Source organism: Chelonia mydas, chromosome 4 (assembly GCF_015237465.2).
Source record: "Chelonia mydas isolate rCheMyd1 chromosome 4, rCheMyd1.pri.v2, whole genome shotgun sequence".
Classification (NCBI taxonomy): Eukaryota; Metazoa; Chordata; order Testudines; family Cheloniidae; genus Chelonia; species Chelonia mydas.
Window position 1 is genome coordinate 4,701,913 of NC_057852.1, and position 20,755 is coordinate 4,722,667.

The 20,755-nt window shown below is 48.3% G+C and overlaps 1 long non-coding RNA gene across 1 annotated transcript; it reads right to left on the minus strand.

Moving 5' to 3' along the window:
• Positions 1–11,384: 11,384 nt before the first annotated feature.
• LOC122465512 lies at positions 11,385–13,812 on the minus strand. Its single transcript, XR_006290428.1, has 3 exons — positions 13,752–13,812; positions 12,805–12,909; positions 11,385–12,060 (listed from the first exon to the last, which is right to left on the minus strand). It is a non-coding gene; the product is annotated as an uncharacterized LOC122465512 (long non-coding RNA).
• Between the last annotated feature and the right edge of the window lie 6,943 nt (positions 13,813–20,755).

Here is a 20,755-nt window from a genome sequence, read left to right on the forward strand (position 1 = left end):
GGCCTCACCAATGTCTAATAGAGGGGAATGATCACGTCCCTCAGTCTGCTGGCAATGCTCCTACTTATACAGCCCAAAATGCTGTTAGCCTTCTTGGCAACAAGGGCACACTGTTGACTCATATCCAGCTTCTTGTCCACTGTAACCCCTCGGTCCTTTTCTGCAGAACTGCTGCCTCACCACTCGGTCCCTAGTCTGTAGCAGTGCATGGGATTGTTCCATTCTAAGTGCAGGACTCTGCCCTTGTCCGTGTTGAACCTCATCAGATTTCTTTTGGCCCAACCCTCTAATTTGTCTAGGTCCCACTGTGTCCTATCCCTACCCTCCAGCGTATCTACCACTCCTTCCAGTTTAGTGTCATCTGCAAATATATAACAGTGGTTGCAACAATGATCTATATGGTCATATTTTAATCAACAGTGTCACACAGGGCAATAGAAGTAAAAATTAATGTAGCCAGACAAATTCAGATTAGAAATAAAGGCTGGTATTTTAACAGTGTGGAACAACTTTGACAATCGGAATAACTTGCCTAGGGATGAGGTAGTCTCTTCATCATTTGCAGTCTTTAAATCAAGACTGGATGTCTTTCTAAAACTACACTCTGCCTCACACAAAAGTTATGGGCTTGATGCAGGAGTCACTGTGTGACATGCAGGAGGCCGGACTAATCATCTCTTCTGGTTTTATAAGTCTGTTAAACCCAGATCCTGTCTCTATGCAAGGATGAGATAAAGGGCAGGAAACAAAAACACTAGACTCAGGTAACATTGTGTTACCGAAGTGGGAGGTAAATTGCTGCGTCAGCCCAGCTATTAAGGAAATGTCTCCGGGCAACTGCTGGGCATGGGCCTCTCACCAGCGCACTAGGGAGAAGCCTTGGTTTGCTAAACTGTAGTGTAGTCTTTATTCCTGTCATGCTGAGGGAAGATTCAGGACTGGAGCTTTCGCAGTGTGTTTCCTTTGCAATTGTTACAACTGACTTGGACGATTTGAGTCATGTCTCTGTGTGTGGAAGCTCCCTGTGAAAGGGGGAGCAGAGGATTTGGAGCAGGGAGTAGGGAGGATACTAATGAGGGTATGTCTACACTACGAAATTAGGTCGAATTTATAGAAGTCAGTTTTGTAGAAAGCGGTTTTATACAGTTGATTGTGTGTGTCCCCACACAAGTGCTCTAAGTGCATGTAGTCAGCGGAGTGTGTCCACAATACCGAGGCAACCGTCGACTTCTGGAGCATTGCACTGTGGGTGGCTATCCCACAGTTCCCGCAGTCTCCGCCGCCCATTTGAAATCCCAGTGCCTGATGGGGCTAAAACATTGTCACGGGTGGTTCTGGGTACATATTGTCAGGCCCCCGTTCCCTCCCTTGCTCCGTGAAAGCAAGGACAGACAATCGTTTTGCGCCTTTTTTCTTGAGTTACCTGTGCAGACGCCATACCACAGCAAGCATGGAGCCCACTCAGCTAACCGTCACCCTATGTCTCCTGGGTGCTGGCAGACGTGGTACTGCATTGCTACACCGCAGCAGTTAATTGCCTTTTGGCAGCAGACTGGTAGCCGTCATCGACGTAGTCCTGGGTGCTCTTTTAATCGGGCGCCTGGGCAAACATGGGAGTGACTCAGCCAGGTCATTTCCCTTGTTTTGTCTCGTGGCGATACAGTCCTACAAGCAGTGCACTGTCTTTTAACCTCCATCCAGCAGATGATGGCTAGTCATCATACTGCACCGTCTTCTGCCGAGCACCCAGGAGATGATGATGGTTAGCGGTCGTACTGCACAGTCTGCTGCCAGCAAGATGTATAAAGATAGAGGAAGTGGCTCAAAACAAGAAATAGACCAGATTTGTTTTGTGATCATTTTCTATTCCCTCCCTCCTTCCCTCTGTGAAATCAACGGCCTGCTAAACCCGGTTTTGAGTTCTATCCTTGAGGGGGCCATTCACTTTCTCGCAAAGCCACCCCCTTTGTTGATTTTAATACCCTGTAAGCCAACCCTGTAAGCCATGTTGTCAGTTGCCCCTCCCTCTGTCAGGGCAACGGCAGACAATCGTTCCGCGCCTTTTTTCTGTGCAGACGCCATACCACGGCAAGCATGGAGCCCGCTCAGATCACTTTGGCAATTAGGAGCACATTAAACACCACGTGCATTATCCAGCAGTATATGCAGCACCAGAACCTGGCAAAGTGATACCAGGTGAGTAGGTGATGTCAGCGCGGTGACGTGAGTGATGAGGACATGGACACAGACTTCTCTCAAAGCAGGGGCCCTGGCAATGTGGGCATCATGATGCTAATGGGGCAGGTTCATGTGGTGGAACACCGATTCTGGGCTTGGGAAACAAGCACAGACTGATGGGACCGCATAGTGTTGCAGATCTGGGACGATTCCCAGTGGTTGCGAAACTTTCGCATGCGTAAGGGCACTTTCATGGAACTTTTTGACTTGCTTTCCCCTGCCCTGAAGCGCAAGAATACCAAGATGAGAGCAGCCCTCACAGTTCACAAGCGAGTGGCAATAGCCCTTTGGAAGCTTGCAATGCCAGACAGCTACCGGTCAGTCAGGAATCAATTTGGAGTGTGCAAATCTACTGTGGGGGCTGCTGTGATGCAAGTAGCCAACGCAATCAAAGATCTGCTGATATCAAGGGTAGTGACCCTGGGAAATGTGCAGGTCATAGTGGATGGCTTTGCTGCAATGGGATTCCCTAACTGTGGTGGGGCCATAGACGGAACCCATACCCCCATCTTGGCACCGGAGCACCAAGTCGGCAAGTACATAAACTGCAAGGGGTACTTTTCAATAGTGCTGCAAGCACTGGTGGATCACAAGGGACGTTTCACCAACATCAACGTGGGATGGCCGGGAAAGGTACATGACGCTCGCATCTTCAGGAACTCTGGTCTGTTTCAAAAGTTGCAAGAAGGCACTTTATTCCCAGACCAGAAGATAACCGTTGGGGACGTTGAAATGCCTATATGTATCCTTGGGGACCCAGCCTACCCCTTAATGTCATGGCTCATGAAGCCATACACAGGCAGCCTGGACAGTAGTCAGGAGCTGTTCAACTACAGGCTGAGAAAGTGCAGAATGGTGGTAGAATGTGCATTTGGATATTTAAAAGCGCGCTGGCGCAGTTTACTGACTCGATTAGACCTCAGCGAAAACACTATTCCCACTGTTATTACTGCTTGCTGTGCGCTCCACAATATCTGTGAGACTAAGGGGGAGACGTTTATGGCGGGGTGGGAGGTTGAGGCAAATTGCCTGGCTGCTGGTTTCGCACAGCCAGACACCAGGGCGGTTAGAAGAGCACAGGAGGGCGCGATGCGCATCAGAGAAGCTTTGAAAACCATTTCAAAACTGGACAGGCTATGGTGTGAAAGTTCTGTTTGTTTCTCCTTGATGAAACCCACCGCCCCTTGGTTCACTCTACTTCCCTGTAAGCTAACACCTTCCCCTCCTCCCTTCGATCACCGCTTGCAGAGGCAATAAAGTCATTGTTGCTTCACATTCATGCATTCTTTATTCATTCATCTCACAAATAGTGGGATGACTACCAAGGTAGCCCAGGAGGGGTGGTGGAGGAGAGAAGCACCAGGAGGGGTGGTGGAGGAGGGAAGGACAAGGCCACACAGCACTTTAAAAGTTTAAAACTTTAAAACTTATTGAATGTCAGTCTTGTGTTGCTTGGGCAATCCTCTGGGGTGGAGTGGCCGGGTCACCGGAGGCCCCCCCGACCGCGTTCTTGGGCGTCTGGCTGAGGAGGCTATAGAACTTGGGGAGGAGGGCGGCATGAGCTCAGAGAACATTTCATCAGGAGTGCGTTTCTTTCGCCTTCTAATCTTCACTAGCCTCTGGGAAGGAGAAGATCCTGTGATCCTTGAAACACAAGCAGCTGGTGGAGAAAAAAAAAGAGGCAGTGGTATTTAAAAAGACACATTTTCTAGAACAATGGCTACACTCTTTCACGGTAAACCTTGCTGTTAACATTACATACACAGCACATGTGCTTTCGTTCCAAGGTCGCATTTTGCCTTCCCCCACCATGTGACTAGCCCCTCCCCCCTCCCCCCCCCCCATGGCTAACAGCGGGGAACATTTCTGTTCAGCCACAGGCAAACAGCCCAGCAGGAACGGGCACCTCTGAATGTCCCCTTAAGAAAAGCACCCTATTTCAACCAGGTGACCATGAATGATATCACTCTCCTGAGGATAACACAGAGAGATAAAGAACGGATGTTGTCTGAATGCCAGCAAACATACACTGCAATGCTTTGTTCTACAATGATTCCCGAATACGTGCTACTGGCCTGGTGTGGTAAAGTGTCCTATCATGGTGGGTGGAATAAGGCTGCCCTCCCCAGAAACCTTTTGCAAAGGCTTTGGGAGTACATCCAGGAAAGCCGCAAATGCCAGGGCAAATTAATCATTAAACATGCTTGCTTTTAAACCATGTATACTATTTTAAAAGATACACTCACCAGAGGTCCCTTCTCCACCTGGCGGGTCCGGGAGGCAGCCTTGGGTGGGTTTGGTGGGGACTGCCTCCAGGTCCAGGGTGAGAAACTGTTCCTGGCTGTCAGGAAAACCAGTTTCTCCGCTTGCTTGCTGTGAGCTATCTACAACTTCATCATCATCATCTTCCTCGTCCCCAAAACCTGCTTTTGTGTTGCCTCCATCTCCACTGAAGCAGTCAAACAACACGGCTGGGGTAGTGGTGACTGAACCCCCTAAAATGGCATGCAGCTCATCATAGAAGCGGCATGTTTGGGGCTCTGACCCGGAGCGGCCGTTTGCCTCTGGTTTTCTGGTAGGCTTGCCTCAGCTCCTTAAGTTTCATGCAGCATTGCTTCGGGTCCCTGTTATGGCCTCTGTCCTTCATGCCCTGGGAGATTTTGACAAATGTTTTGGCATTTCGAAAACTGGAACGGAGTTCTGATAGCACAGATTCCTCTCCCCATACAGCAATCAGATCCTGTACCTCCCGTTCGGTCCATGCTGAAGCTCTTCTGGGACTTCATCATGGTCACCTCTGCTGATGAGCTCTGCATGGTCACCTCTGCCGATGAGCTCTGGTCAGCGAGGCAAGCTGCAGGTGACCATGCAAACAGGAAATTGAAATTCAAAAGTTTGCGGGCCTTTTCCTTCTACCTGGCCAGTGCATCTGAGTTGAGAGTGCTGTCCAGAGCGGTCACAATAGAGCACTCTGGGTTAGCTCCCGGAGGCCAATACCATCTAATTACGTCCACAGTACCTCAAATTCGACCCGGCAAGGCCGATTTAAGCACTAATCCCCTTGTCGGAGGTGGATTAAGGAAATTGATTTTAAGAGCCCTTTAAGTCGAAAAAAAGGGCTTCATCATGTGGACGGGTGCAGGGTTAAATCGATTTAACGCTGCTAAATTCGACCTCAACTCCTAGTGTAGACCAGGGCTCATTGACCCTGGCTTTCCAGCAGGATCCTCTGCTCAACTCCTAGTGTAGACCAGGGCTGAGAGTTAGAGGGAGGCAGACAGCTCCAGGGTAAGAAAGAGGGTCTTGGAGGTTCTTAGTTGCTCCTAGGTGCCATTCCAGCTCCTTGATCCCCGCCCAATCCCTGGTGCTGCAGTGGCTGCTCCAACCCCTCTGGGTCCTGCTCTCACCTTCCCCTCACACCCTCCAGTGTGCATAAATTTACCTGGGGGCGGCACCCACTCCTGCTGCCCCAAGTTTTAGTTAAGAGATGATTGGTGCAGTATCAACCAGTTGCTGGCAGATTTTTAGAAGGATTCAGCACAGAAAAAAAGAGAATCCCCCTCCACTCCTGCCTCCTATCGAGAACAATGGGAGCTGCTTGGGGCTGAACTCTCTTGCAAATCTGGCCCCACTGTGTTCTCTGTCACATAAGTGCTGGACTCTGTTTTTCATGTGAACTCTTTCTAGGAGATTATTATTACAATGGGGGAGTATGCACAATAAATTATTTCCAAATAAAATAAATATTCCCCTTGCACACCCTCACGTACCCAGAGACTGAGATAATTGTAGTGAAATATTCCCTCTGCTCCAGCACGTGCCATTGTTGAGTTATGGGATTGTTAAAAGAAAGTAAAACTCTGCAACTACTTCTGGATCTCTCTTCTGTAATCCCCTCATTATATACAGTGTTACAAATAAAATGTATTCTCTGGCTGATCTCTTGGACATTGAGTTTCATAGTTGCATTACAAGCCCTCCAAAGGAGAGGTTTATAACAGGAACTGACAGAATCCTAATGACATCAGTGCAAATGGCAGCATTAAAATCAATTATATATATACATATATATAAAATATATGTGGGAGAAGGGCAGTGGCAGGCGTTTGGGAGGGGAATAGAATCCCACACAGAAGACAAATGGCGTGGAAAGTATACACAGAGTTGGAGCGAAGAAAGGATTACTTCATCTGCCAGTTTCTGAAAAAAATCCCCCTAATCCATTTCAAAATGTACTTTCCACACATATTACGGGAAATGCATGACATTTCCAGGCCGCCAGATTTCTGATTGAACTGGTGATTAGCAGAAAATACAGTACCACCTCCTTTCTCCCCCCCTTTTCTTTCAAGTGTTACTTCAGCTGACTGCCTCATGAAAGTCAGAGAGGGAGAGAGACTGCATCAGAGAGTGGATTTGTTTGAAGAGAAATAACTAGCAAGAGAGAGGGAAAAGTTATTGAGAGAGCAATTTCACCTGGAGTAGCAAAGGTCAGAGAGATGTCAACAATACATACTACACAGAATAACTGTCTCTGGTGCCAATTGGAATAAAGCCTTGTTTGAGTCAAAGGCACATCTGAATAGAAATGTCTCATTTTCAGGTGGCATGTTTATACCACATTACCTAATTGGCCCACTGAAGTACGAAGGCTGGGGAAGTTCCTGGAGGTGGGTGTTAAAAGGAGCAATTTGTTGGGTTTGTTTCCCACACTTACAGCGATACCCAGCCACACTCCTGCCGAGGGCATGGTTATGCCATCTCTAGGTGCGAGAGAGCAGCAACCTGCCAAGATCACCAGAGCTGAAGGAGCTTTGGGACACCTGCATCCCAAACAATCCAGGTGAACTTCTGGGAAATAAGCCCCCTGCCTCTGAAGAGCAGGCAGGTTTGCTTCTGATGAGAGCAGGAGCTAGGTCAGGAGCAGGCCAAGAACAGAACCATGGAACCTGACTAGGTTTGCCCTCCGCTCCCTCCCTGCAGGAGACCCTGGAAATGGATAAACTGCCAGGAATTAGTGATGAGTGGAATTTCCATCATCAAACTCTGCATATGGATGCCTGGGGTATATTCCAACTGGACTGGGCATTAATACCTCCAGTATACTACCCAACAGCCCAGGGCTTGAGGTCAAGTGCTAACATGGTTTTGCTATTGACCTTTATGTCACAGTTCTCTCTGTGGTGTCCCTGGTTCCAAAAGGAGTGCATAAACAAAAGGTAAGATCCATTCTAGTCCCATGGAGATGATGGGACACAGCCTGCTAAAAGCTGCATGCCTGTCTCTGACACACCTTCCAGACACAAAATGTGAGCTGAGTTAAGGGCTGGCACTTTCAGGTTTGGACGGTATCAGGAGCAGTAGAATTACAGCTCATCAAAAAATTGGTTCTTTTTCTCTCCTGGAGAGGGAAAGCAGTTTCATCATGGGAGTCCCTGGCTATTGTGCATCCTGGGAGATATAGCCCACCTGGGAGACTGGCCCAGAGAGGAAAATGGGGTCATGAGAAATCCAAACTACAACTCCCATGAGGCTCTGTGGCAGCCTATATAAATAAAAATATTTTGGTTTTAGACCATCCATTTTTTGACCCTATGATGGGTGCCCCCCCCCACACCAGCAGCCTCACATCCTCACTGCCTTGGCGCACCCCAACCTAGGAACGAGTCCTGCTGGAAGGGAAGAGCAGTGAATTCAGCTCTCTAGGGGTTGCCTAGAGCGGCCTCCCATGATCACGTGTAGGCAGAACCAGCGAGAGTTGGTACTCCAGCACCTAGAAGGGCCAGGAACAGGCAGAGGCCAATCAGGGCCCAGCAGGCCAGATAAAAAGGGCTGGCTGCTTTTACTAGGAGTCAGTTATGGGTGAAGTCAGGACAGGGAAGGCATGCATTTCCTGCCATAACCCATGTGACCTGGCCCGATCAGGGGTCTAGCCTTGACAGCACTGGCTTTGGGTGTCTGCAAAGTGCAAGTGTTTATATTAGTGTTTATGACTTTAAGGCCTATCTGGCTATTTTGAGTTCAGTGTTAATTTGCTTAACATCAACCGCAGGAGAGGACTGGACAGAAAGCTGACCTGGCCAGGCAGGGACAGAGGGCTGACATGGCCGGGGGGACTGGATGGAAGGCTGACATGGGTGGGGTGGGGTGGGGTGGGGATGGTGGACAGAAAGCTGACATGGCCAGGCAGGGACAGGACAGAGGACTGACATGGCCAGGGGGGACTGGATGGAAGGCTTACGGGGCGCGGGGGGATGATGGACAGAAATCTGACATGGCCAGGCAGGGACTGGACAAAGGGCTGACATGGCCGGTGGCGGGACTAGACAAAGAGCTGACCTGGCTAGGGGGGTGAGGCTCTCTGGACGGAGAGCTGTCTTGGCTGCAGGTGGGGGCGCTCTCTGGTTGGAGAGCTGTCCTGGCCATTGACGAGGTGCGCTCTGGAGTGAAGCAGTAGTCTGTTGCAAAACCCCTGGACATTCACGTCCTGACATGAGGGAGCACTCTAGTGGTGGGTGCATGCCATAACAGTCCTTTTCTCCCTGCTCTCCCCAAAAGAAATTTTCTTTTACAGAAATCAAACACTTTTCATGTAAAATGTTTAGTTGAAAACTGAATTTCCCATCAAGAACATTGTTTTAATGGAAAACATGATCACATAGTATTTTTTCCCCCGCAGGACTCCTGCTTCATTCAGTGCACAGAATGGACAGTGCTAACTTAATAAGCAGCAAGTCAATATTTTGTTTTCTCCTCATTGTTCAGTGTATGGCCCCAGACCTTATTTATTGTGCAGGATTCAAATCCTGCTCTGAAGACATAGTTACTAGGGGATTTTACGATGTTCTTCACTGTAGTACTTGAGTGCTTCAAAAATATGAATGACTTTATTTTCACAATCCCTCTGTGAGTTAAGGGGTATTATCCCCATGTTACAGACGGAGAATTGAGGCACAGAGATTAAGGTCAAAAGTACCCACTCATATTTGGCACCCAACTTGAGACTCCTACAACCTTGCTTTTTTCTGAGTACTTCATGGAGCTGGGCAAATGATGGAGTTTTGGTTCGCTGGCAATCTGAAAAATCAAAAACAATTTTGCTTCAGATCAAACCAAAAGGGATTTTTTTTAATTTTTGGGGGCGGGGGGGAGGGCAAACTGAAAAGTTGGAAAAAAACAGGTCAAATGAAAAGTTCCACCCGACTTGAAATTTTTCATTTAGATTTCAAGCATTTTAAAAATGGCAAAGGAGGATGTGGTGATGGTGCCCACCCAGTGCCAGTTCTTCTTCCACATGCTGGCTCCTCATCAGATTCCTCCACCCTCCTCTCCCACCTCTTTTCCCTGTTGCAGTAGTTCCCAGTCCCTGTCTTGGTCTCCTCCTTGGTTCCTCATTCAATCACACTCTCCCACTCTCTCTGAGTTCCCCCGCAACCCATGGCTCTCCCAGGCTCCCCGTCTCAGTCTCCTTGCTGGGACAGTCAGTCTCCTTTGCCCCAGTTACTTTGTCCAGCCAGTCCCATCTCCCCCCCACCACTAGCCTCCAGTCCCTCCCTGCAGGCTCCTTGTCTCCATCTGCATCCCCCACCCCAGCCTGACTCCTGTCCCCTCTGTATTCAAACCGGGCAGCTTTCTTCTCCACACTGCCTGGACACAGCAGGACGGGAGTACTAAGAGCACAGGAGAGACAGACTCCCTGCTCCCCATTCTGGTACCCAGCTCCAGCATAGCTTGCAGCAGGCCGTTGCTACAATTGCAGGCACAGATCTGCTCAGCCCCAGGCTGGAGCATGCTCAGTGTGGACAGAATTTGGCTGTTAAGCTCTAGCAAGTGTCTACTGAGCATATGAGAACTGAGATTTTTCAACAGCTTATAACTTGGCTAAATTTTAGCAGATTTTTATGGGGATGGCAGAAGGCACATATCTGACACAAAAGCCACTCCCCTGACAAATTTCAAGTTCCTGCTCCAAGACATGGGAATGCTAGAGCTTCCCAAGAAAAGTTAAGCAGAATTTTTTAACAAGGGGAAAATAGCATATTACCCCCTCACTTCTTGGAAATGGCTGAGCAGGTTTGGCTGAAACTTTCTAGAACCATTCTGTCTAAGGCAGATACCCAGACTGGAAAATTTCAGCCTAAACTGTTGATGTTTAGCAAAGTTATAAGAAATTGAAAACGGAGTCTTATAAGGAACATTTTGAGCAACCTTGATAGGTGGTGCTAGCAACCCTGACTATGATCAAGTGTAGTATCTATTATTAGGGTATTATCTGGTACATCCTATAGTATCTGCATTGGCAATGGATGGATTAGAAGATCTAAGAGATGCTGTCAACTGCTACTTGTTATGACTTATAACATTATAATTGTTGCACTTAGACAATAGCAGAGTGCTCTAATTAATGTATTCTTGATGAAGAGTGAATTCGTCTACGTGTTGGGTGCCCACCCCACACAAGCCCCGAGCAGACTAATGTGGGCCAGAAGAGGCCAATTAACTTTGTATACTGCACCTGGCGGGCACCCAGGTATTAATAACACTAGCTGAAACTGAAGCCCAGCTGTGGAAGGAGCAGGGACAGGATTATAAAGCCAGGACATGAAAGCAAGAAGGAGGTCAGCATGCGCTCCCTACAGGGAAAAGGAGTTGGCTAGGGAGTAGGAGGCAATCCAGGAGGAGAGTAAGCTTTGGGGCTCGGCCCAGCCCTGCCCTGGAGTAGGGAGCCTTTCAAGAGGTCTAGAGGGGTGAAGTAGCTATTGGGAGCTGAGGAAGCTCTGGGAGTAAACTCAGAGCTAGGCAAAGAGAAAGAGAGGTGGGGTAGGAAGGAGCCCGGGGAAATAGCAACCAGGTCTGAGACTGAGCAGACCTAGATTGCTCGTTGTAGGGTCCCTGGGCTGGAACCTAGCATAGCAAGTGGGCCTAGGCTCCCCTGCCAGGCACTGGAAAGTGGCACAGGACCTGGAGACTTGGAACAAAAGACAGTCTAAGACCGCTTGTCTGGTGGGGCTTTGTTACACTGCAAAAGGGGGGGCTATATAGTAAGCTGGCCAAAGACTGAGTCAAACAGAGGAGCACCCCACCTCCTGGGTGGGGGAGGGAGAGGGAGAGCACTCTGCAGAGGAGCAGCTGCCATAAGGGGTCACCAGACAGAGTGAGAGCTAATTCGCAGACCTAGCCACAGGAGGTGCACCTGCGGTGAGTGAGTCCCGCCAGAGTCTAATCGTCTGCTTTCTTCTCCTTGTTTGTTTGATTACAATGATTTTTGGTTTCCAGTTGAGAGCTTGTTCACAAACCTCCTCCTTTTAAAAATCAGAGTTGATCTTGTTCGTAATTACTCCTTGCTCCCATCTCGAGCAGGGTCGGTCAGGACGTGGATGGGAGACTGCCAAGGAAAGTCCAGGTGGAGCTCCCATTTTTGCAAAGTGTGCCAGGCCCAGGCTTTCACACCACCGCGCCTATTGTTAGGCACCACAGGCCTTTTTCAGGCTCCAGATTAACTGCTGTTGACACTCCACTGACAGGGGTCTGTCTTCACTCCAGCTTCTGCACTCGCCTTACTCCTCTGGCATGAGAGTGGCCACACTGTGAAACTGCACTCACTGCTGTGTCCACATGGCACTGCACTCGCTCGTGTGTGGCGCTAAGGCTCCTGGAGCCACATCCCAGGGTAATTTGTGCTGCAGTGAGCTGCGGAGCTTCATGAATTCCTTCTTAGTGACTCGGGGGAGAAAGTGCCTGTCCTCTGCGGGTATGCAGCAGGAATTGTGGGAAGGCATGGGAGGACTCATGGCACTTGAATGGTGCTAGCCTGCATCCACACTGCAGAGAGATCATGTTAGCAGCTGAGGCATTAGGCTATAAATCAAGTTAGCACATATCCCCTGGCAGGCCAGCCAGCTCCAGGTAAAGGCACCACCACGCTCAAATAAAGGAGTTTTGTGTGTGAATGGGACTCTAGGTAGGGGCAACACCCCAGTTATAACATCCGTTAGCTTGGCAGGGAAGACAAGCTCTTCCATATGCAATATAATCCCAGTTATCCAAATAGCTGGGGTGAGGGTGCATGTGTGAGCGTGCACAAGGGATGCTGAATTTTATTTTATAATCAGGAGTTTGGGTAAGCAAGAGGGCCTTTTGGCCACCTCACTGCTAAATGGCTTCCCCTGTAGTCGGTCATCTCCTCCTCCTCACATGTCTGTCATGCTAGAGGACAAGGAAGGGATCTGGATAATGCAGAGGTCTGGATAATTAGGTTTCTGATAAACAGGAGTGTACTGTAGTTATAGTGAGAGAGAATTTAGCATCCGACCTTCAAGAATGCTGAGCACCAACAGGGCCCACTGAAGTCAATGGGAGGTACCAGGTCCTGGGCACTGTTGAAAAATCAGGCCAAATTTATTTAGGGGCTTAAATATTGATTTAGGAGCCTGATGTTAGGCTCTCTGTTGGGAAGGTTTGGTCCCAAAGGAGAACTTCGCAAAGTATTTGAGTGCATTGTCTGTTTTGTTTGGGCAGCTGTAGATTATTGAAAACCATGAATAAGAGAAATGACATTTCCTGTACCTTGACAAATTCAGCAGCAGCGCTTGCAATTATTCATATTTCCCACTTAGATATTTCTGGACTCTGGATGAGAAGAAAGGCTCTTCCGGTACTCAGGAGGCAAGACTGCACAGGACAAATTGACACATAAGGAATTAGTGTCTGTTATATTCTAGATCTCATTGAGAGGCATGTTTCTGCCATCTATAGAAAGGTCAATGAGTTGTGCCTTTATTAAAATCCCTATTAATTTTTTCCCGTCAATGGGATTATAGATTAATGAATTCTTACTACAAAAAAAAATCGATCTATTTCACAGTGAGAAAGAAGTTAGTGAGTTACAAAGAGATGTGAGAAGGGGACAAATACAATTCAGTGATGTAAAAATGTGAGATATATAAGGACAGCCAGATCAGTAAAGGCTAGTAACTCAGATGGCCAAGTCTGACGAAAACCCAGCTTCATTTCCCCATCCCAATACATTATTCCTTTATTTCAGATTCATAATCCTACGAGGGGGTCTGTAGCATGTGGAGTTCCTATTCTACTCTGAACAGCATCTATATGCACTAGGCTGATTCTCCACTGCCTTGCCTCTGGGTAACGTGCTGCCATTCTGACCTGGCAGTGTTGTACAGCCACAAATGTAGTCTGAAGAGTGGAACTGGAGGAAGAGGGTCAAGTTTCAGAAGGGACCTAGTTCCATATAGCACTGGGGGCTCAGGAATGCAAACCAGGGCCATACAGGAACATAAACTCTAGATTCCCAGCATATAACACTGGCTACTCAGCATACTGAATAAAGATCTCTCTTACAACTCTGTCTGTGCCATAGCACGTTGCTGATGAAACATGAAGGTGCAAAGCAGTGAAAGATCAAAGCCCCAGTGTTTAGATCAAATTTACCCCCATCCTGGGAATAATCTTTACTGGTAACTCAAATAACAAAGCCTTAAGCTTGCCTGTACCTAGGATTTCCCTGCAGACACCTCTCTGTCCAGAGACCTCTAACCAAAGAATCACCCTCCCCTCCCCCAAAAGCCTGTATCTCCATGGTGGAGTTAATAAACCACACCTCCCGCAATGACTCACCTGCAATCACCTAACAGGCTTCCAATGCCAATTAATTGGAAGGGTCAAAAGGAACACCTGTAACCCTGTTACTGGGATGTAACTAGCCCTCAGTGTGTCTTGTGTGTTTTGTCTACTTAAATGGCTAGTTTCAGAGTAGCAGCTGTGTTAGTCTGTATTCGCAAAAAGAAAAGGAGGACTTGTGGCACCTTAGAGACTAACCAATTTATTGGAGCATAAGCTTTAGTCTCTAAGGTGCCACAAGTCCTCCTTTTCTTTAAATGGCTAGAACTCTCCCAAGAGGGTTGTTTTTACAGAGAACACACAGTTTTTTAAAAAGCAATGTGGATTAAATGTTCTTTTTCTAAGCTGGCTTTTTTTAAAGCTGGGAGATGCCTTGAATTCTGCAGGATAGTAGGTTTTCTTTATCACTTCATAGTCTATGGACAGCTAGGAAAAAGCTTTAAAAGTATCAAAACAAAACCTAATAAAGGAGCAACCCACCAAAAATAATGGCACTGTTGCCAATTGCAGTTTTCTCGTGTGCCTCGTGATATTTGATGATTTTCTTAAAGTCCCAGCTACTGGAGTCATAGTATTTCATGAGAATCTCAGCTGTCATTACAAAAACAAAACATGATTTTGTAGCCATCCTGGGTGCAGAGAAAAAACTTGAAAATTTGACCTGAGTGAATCCTAACTGCTCAGAAGGCAAATAAAAAAATGTGAATGTATTATTTTTTATCTTACACTCGGGATTTTTATCTCATAACTTTTTGAGGCCAGGGTTTCCGAACTTTTGGGACTGGTGACACAGTAACATGCATATGCTGAAAAAAAATTGCCTTTATAATAATGTGAACATTGCCTAAGTTCACTTGGTATATATGTGAGCCCCTTTAAGAAGGGTTTCACCAAGATTTGGTTAGGTACCTGAATCGCATTGGCATTTGGATGGCTAATTCCTTTAGCCTTCTTTGAAAACCCAAGGCTTAGGAAACATCATGATCCTGCAAATACAATTCTAGAAGGAAGCTGAGGTTGATACAACATCCATGGACAAATTAGGGCTTAAGTGGTGCTTAGTCCTTATCTGCATACAATGAATTTCACCCATAAGAGAGCACCCATAAGAGGATGCCATGGTGAGTCAGGTGAGCAGGATTTGGCTTTCTCTCCGTATAGTGGGAAATGAATGAATCACCAAAATACATATATTACTTGAAAAACATGCATTATGCACTTTTCCAAGCAAACTGTACAGAAAAATGTAAATGAAGCATAAAGCTCTTATGAATTGGGCCCTAAGCGTCTTTCTCTTTAGCATATAAACTGCTAGTCAGGATGTGATAGGAATGCATTCACCACTATTTTTCAAACTGTAATTACGTTTCCTCAGTAAAACTCAAATACTTTATATGGTCCTGTTGCAACTGTACTAGACAGGTAATAATTGGAAAATTTAACTCCGAGGCTTTATCTTTTAAATAGTAAAAGGTAGGGTTACACACTGAATACAGAGGAGTTTATATTAACTATGAAAATTGTGAACTTGCTGATTCTCTGTGCTGTGTTAATTCTGAGCTGGAAAAGCTGCTCCAAAGTGACATTAAAAAGATGAGGCTAAAAGGAAAATGATCTATAGCTTAAAATTCACTACTCCTCCATAAATCATCCGTAATCTAAATCTAACCCTGCCATCTTCTTTCAGCTACTACAGTCCAGCCTTGAGGACCATATTCTTTAAATCACATGGAGGCAAATGAACTTATTTAAATAATGCTGACGTACAATAGAAGTGCAAAAGTAGGCATCTGGAGATATATGCATAGGGATGCCCCACAGTCCGTTACAGAGACACATAATTACGTTCAGTTCAGCATATTGTATTTCCCTCTTCTGGGTGAATTTAAAGATTGAAAAACCACTTTAACTATTTCACACCAGTATAGTCTTTGCTGTCCAAATTTAGCAAATCCCTGGATTAGATTTTGGTGGTTATTTAATCATGGAGACTGGCAAATTGGTTTTATAAAGTAACCAACCTGAACTTTGACCCTGAACACCAACTAAACCTGAGTGGAACTTCCTTGGAGGTTTGAACAAGTTTGTTTCACTTGTATTTGGCTATTACTTTCCATTTTGTGTCCTGTGGATGCCATACAAGCACTAAAGAAGGGCATTTACTTGGTTAGTATTTGGCACCTTTAGGGGTATGTCTCCACTGCAGTCAGAGATGTGACTGCAGCATATGTAGACATAACTGAACTAGCTTTGATCTAGCTAGCTTGAATAACAGTAGCTGGGAAGTATCAGAGGGGTAGCCGTGTTAGTCTGGATCTGTAAAAGCGGCAAAGAGTCCTGTGGCACCTAATAGACCAGGGGTCGGCAACCTTTCAGAAGTGGTGTGCCGAGTCTTCATTTATTCACTTTAATACATTTTAACGTTTTTAGAAGGTCTCTCTCTATAAGTCTATATATTATATAACTAAACTATTGTCGTATGTAAAGTAAACAAGGTTTGCAAAATGTTTAAGAAGCTTCTTTTAAAATTAAATTAAAATGCTGGTCTTACACAGCGCCAGCCCACTCAGCCCACTGCCAGCCTGGGGTTCTGTTCACCTAGGCTGGCAGCAGGCTGAGCGGGGCCTGCGGCTGGGACCCCGGCTGGCAAGGGGCCGGCAGCCAGAACCCCAGACCGCCAGCGGGCTGAGAGGGGCTGGTGGCCAGGACCCCAGACCGGCTCAGCCCGCTGCCACTCAGCCCGCTACCAGTCTGGGTTTCCGACCGCTGGCTCCTGCCAGCCAGGGTCCCGGCTGCCTGCCCCGCTCAGCCCGCTGCTGGTCTGGGGTCCCGGCCCTGCCCACATAGAGCGGGTACCTACCTTCTCCCTGGTTCTGGCCTATTCTCTTCCCCTCTCTCTGCACTGAGCTGAGGGTGGGAGTGCACTGAGCACAGGGCTGGGGGTGAAGGAGCAGGCTGGGGGTTGGGGTGTAAGATTTGGCCAGGAGCTAGAATGCGGGAGTGGGCTCAGGGTTGGGGCAGGAGGTTTGGGTGTGGAGTGCTTACCTGGGCAGCTCCCATTTGGTGCGAGGGGTGCAGGTGGGAATGTGGGGGGGGGTGCAGGAGCTCCCATTTGGTGCTCAAGGTGGGGGTGGGAATGGGGGTTGCAAGAGTCAGGACATGGGGGGCTGGGTATGTGTGGGGGTGCAGAAGTCAGGACAGGGGGCTGGGGGCGTATGAGGAGGGTGCAGGAGTCAGGGAAGAGGGCTGGGAGCATGTGGGGGGGTGCAGGAGTCAGGGCTGGGGTCATGGGGGGTGCAGGGGTCAGGGCAGGAGGCTGGGGTGTGTGGGGGTGCAGGGGTCAGGGCAGAGGGCTGGGTGTGTGTGAGGGGGATGCAGGGGTCAGGGCAGAGGGCTGGGTGTGTGTGAGGGGTTACAGGAGCCAGGAAAATAGGTGTGGGGGGCTGAGTATGTGTGGAGGGTGCTGGAGTCAGGGCTGGGGCCGTGGGGGGTGCAGGGGTCAGGGCAGAGGGCTGAGTGTGTGTGAGGGGGGTGCAGCGGTCAGGGCAGAGGGCTGGGAGGGTGCGGGGGGGTGCAGGGGTAAGGGCAGAGGGTTGTGTGTGGGGGGGAGGTGCAGAGGTCAGGGCAGAGGGCTGGGAGTGTGTGAGGGGGGTGTGGGGGTCAGGGCAGAGTGCTGGGGGTGTGGGCTAGGGTTGTGGGGGTACTCCCAGCCCCCTGCCCTGATTCCACTCCCTTCCTCAAGGCCCCATCCCCATCCCCACCTCTTCTCTGCCTCCTCCCCGGAGCAGCGAGGGCACTGCGGCTCCGCTTCTCCCCGTCCCTCGCAAGCGCCATCAACTGATGGGTGGCAGGGAGAGGAGGAGGAGGGGCAGGAACCCAGCATGCTGGGGGAAGAGGTGGGGGAGGGGGAGCTTGTTGACAGGACCAAGCTTCTTCACCCTGACCCGGGGGGGTGGAGAAGAGCGGGCCGGGGCGGGCAGGATTTTTCATGGAACGCTGCTGCCTGCCGGAGTCCCGGCCTGGGTTCGGCAGCAGGCTGAGCGGGGCCAGTGGCTGGGACCCGGCAAGCAGCAGCGTGCCATGAAAAATCGGCTCGTGTGCCGTCTTTGGCACACGTGCCATAGGTTGCAGACCCCCGTTATAGACTAACAGACGTATTGGAGCATAAGCTTTTGTGGGTGAATACCCACTTCAGTTCGTTTGCAAATTTAACACCATCAGCTCAGGATGAAACAAGGCCCATGACTGGCTCGCCAACGACAAAAGCCGTTTCTCCTCCCTTGGTGTTCACACCTCAGCTGCTAGAAGAGGGCCTCATCCTCCCTGATTGAACTAACCTCGTTATCCCTAGCCTGATTCTTGCTTGCATATTTATACCTGCCTCTGGAAATTTCCACTCCATGCCTCCGACGAAGTGGGTATTCACCCACGAAAGCTGTTGCTCCAACACATCCGTTCGTCTATAAGGTGCCCCGGGACTCTTTGCCGCAGGAGCAGTGAAGTCTCAGCAGCGTGGGCTAGCTGCTTGACATGCTCAGGTTCCCATGTACAGCCCATGCTGCTGCCTGAGCTTCAATGCTGTTGCTGTGCTAGCTTGGGGAGAGTCTGCCTGTTAGGGGGCTTATTCCTTCACCCACTCACTTCCCTGGTCCTTCTCGCATGAACAGAGAGCAACAATACCCGAAGTCCAAAGGTGCAAACAATTCGATGTTTATTGGGGTGAACTTCCAGCAAGCATGATTCCAGTTTCCTTCCTTAGTATCCTCCTTCCCAGCTCTGACACCACAGAGCCTTACACCTGTGTCCCTGTTCCCATTCCTGCCCTTAGCAAAACAGGATTCCAGTTTCCTTACTCCCATTCCCTGTTCCCATTTCCCCCTTTAGCAAAACATGATTCCAATTTCTCCACCCCCATTCCCTGTTCCCATCTCTCCCTTTAGCAAAACATGATTCCAATTTCTTTACCCCCATTCCCTGTTGCCATCTCCCTCACCCGCATGCCCATGCCCACCCCCACCCAGCCACCCACGCCCCCTCACTTCCTCATTGACTACAGATTATATAGTAAAACTTGAGTTCTGCTTAGCTATACCTTAACCAATCATTTTCCTGAAATTTAACTAACCAATCCTAACATATTGTAACATGATTATGTAACCAATTATATCCCACCACCTTAATTAGTTTACACCCAGCAAAATTAATTATACAGCAGACAGGAACAATCACAGAACCAGACAGAGATTATACAGACAAACAATAGCAAAGTGGGAACTATAATGACAAAACAATACAGAAGTGAGGATTTCACATCCCAGTATTGATAAGTGAGTTCTTGCCAGACAGGATGCTGTTTCCTTTTACATTTTCTAGGCACTTCCCTTTCTCTGGAGGTGATAGGCATTATCAGGACAGGATTGTATTCAGGACAGGATTGTATTCGTAACAGCCCAATAGCACCTTATTTCAATGTGACTAGTTTGGAATGTGAGGATGTGACCGGTCGCTTCCTAGCTTATGGCTGCCTCTGCTGCTTAGCCAAAGGCCTTAGCCTAAGCACAGGGCCTCAGACTGTCACAGTAAGAGAAGGCCCTTACACCAGCAGACAGTGATTTTGATTCTCTCTTTTATACCTCTATAACTAGCCAAGTGATAAGAATACACCAAAATTCTTAGAGTATAGGCCTTTACAGACAGGCCTGGATATCTATATCCTAACACTGCCTGTCTTCCAGTCACATCTCTGATTGCAGTGGGGACAGACCCCGAGTCTGACTCCAGCTTCTGTCCAGTCTGATGCCAGCTGGTACTCGGGGCCTGATTCAACACTCCTGGAGTTGGTGGGTGCTGCTGGGTGTTCAGTGCTTTGGACAATCAGGCCATTTATTCAGGTGCCTGAATACAGATTCAGGAGCCCAACTTCTGACCCCTGTTTTAGAAAACCTTGGCTTCAGCAGGAGGCAGAAACGGAGCCACTGCTCCAGTGTGTAGGAAGAAGGCGAGAACAGGAGAGTCACCGTTTAAAGTGGTTCTGCACAAACAGAAAAGGCAGAAGCGGCTTTGTAGGCAGGGGCTAGGTGGGTCTTTGGAATGGTGAACATGGGAAGGATCGGTTTCTCAGGGGGGTTTAAGCCCCGGTATTGATCCTGCAAGCTGTTCCCTTTGGATGGTCCCCCGTGCCTGTATGGACCTTCACTTATTTTGGTCTGGCTGCATGAGTGCCTGGGTCTGGCTGCTTGGAGCAGCTTGCAGGATTAGGGCCAGAGTGATCTTCAAAGCCCGGGTGTTGGCAACATCATCCATCATGGTCCTGATGAATCCTAAGTGAATGGGAAGATTCCTATTGACTCCAATGGGCTTTGGATCAGGCCTTGTCAGGGTTCCCTCCCCACTCTGAACTCTGGGGTACAGATGTGAGGACCCGCATGAAAGACCCCCTAAGCTTATTTCTACCAGCTTAGGTTAAAACTTCCCCAAGGCACAAATCCTTCCTTGTCCTTGGATGGGTACTGCTGCCACCATCAAGTGAGTTAGACAAAGATTCAGGAAAAGGACCACTTGGAGTTCCTGTTTCCCTAAAATATCCACCCAAGCCCCTTCACCCCCTTTCCTGGGGAGGCTTGAGATCATATACGAACCAAATAGGTAAACCAGGTGAGCACAGACCAGAGCCTTGGGTTTTTAGGACACTAAAAACCAAACAGATTCTTAAAAACAGAACTTTATTATAAAGAAAAAAGTAAAAGAAGCACCTCTGTAAATCAGGATGGAAGGTAATTTTACAGGGTAATAAGATTTAAAAACATAGAGGATTCCCCTCTAGGCAAAACTTCAAAGTTACAAAAACAGGAATAAACCTCCCTTTTAGCATAGGAAA